The following is a 1152-nucleotide window of genomic DNA, read 5'->3' as shown; positions in this document are numbered from 1 at the left end:
GATGGATTCATAGAAAGATTCACATGCTTCCTTTCTATGTCACTTTAAGTTTGAATCAATTCTGCCAGGAAACATGAATCTAGATTCTATGAAAAGGGACCAGAACCTCAAAAATATCAGGTGGAGGTTTTACAACTAGTTTTTACCTTTCATCAAAGGGATTAAAGGGAGTGCAGTAATGAATTCTATTAGAAGTATAAATTGTCCATAAATATGGATGATTCATATAAACAACATGGAGCATTCAGTGTTGCTTACATAAATAGCAGGCCTGGGTATGATTTTTATTACATGACACAATAAAAGCAAGGTTGAAATGCAATTATTCCTTAATTGATTGTTCACATAGTTCTTCCACTGAAACATTTTCTTCTAAAATAAGGTCACTAGCAGTACATTTATTTATAGCTAAAAATTAGAAACAGTGGCCCTGAAGCAAACAAGAATTTTCTTCTGAATAAAACTACAAAGGCACATTAGGAATAAAAACCTTGTGGCAAAGAATGCTATTAAGGGTAGAATAGTCAATCTTTATTGAAACAAGATCAAGCTTGGCTTTTAATTTTCCTAGTGGAAGCTTTTCCTAATAAATGGTTAGGGTCAGGATAAATAAGTGTGTAGAGCAAAACTTGAATTTGACGTGATTTAATTACAATTTAATGAACTACCCTTGCTATTATTATTATACTTCATATATTTAATAATTCTCCTCTGCTGCATAAAATATTATCATTTTGCATCAGTATTGGGTTTTTTAACCAATAGCATCCCTGAATCACACTTAGAATACTTTAACCCCACCTGGTTAGCTTTTGAGATGGGGCCATAAGAAAATTCCCCAGGCTATGAGATAGTCTAGGAGGCTGAAAAAAAAAAATTCTGGAAGAAGGCAATGGAAACTAATTCTGTATTCTGTCAAAACCAGATGTAGTCATTTAGACCAATGATTGAGATCTAAGAGAGGCTTTCTTTTTTGCAACTGCTGTGGCAGTCCCTCTAGGGACCATATTTATTTATTTTTATCTCTCCTTTATTGTTTTTTATAAATAACACAAGGTGGTTGCGAACATGTACAATATTTCTTTCTTATCCTATTTTCCCCACAACAACTTTGTGAGATGGATTGGGATGAGAGAGAATGACTAGCCCAAA

This window comes from Protobothrops mucrosquamatus, unplaced genomic scaffold (genome assembly GCF_001527695.2).
Source record: "Protobothrops mucrosquamatus isolate PMUCROS unplaced genomic scaffold, P.Mucros_1.0 scaffold554, whole genome shotgun sequence".
Lineage (NCBI taxonomy): Eukaryota > Metazoa > Chordata > Lepidosauria > Squamata > Viperidae > Protobothrops > Protobothrops mucrosquamatus.
This window is presented reverse-complemented; position numbering follows the sequence as displayed.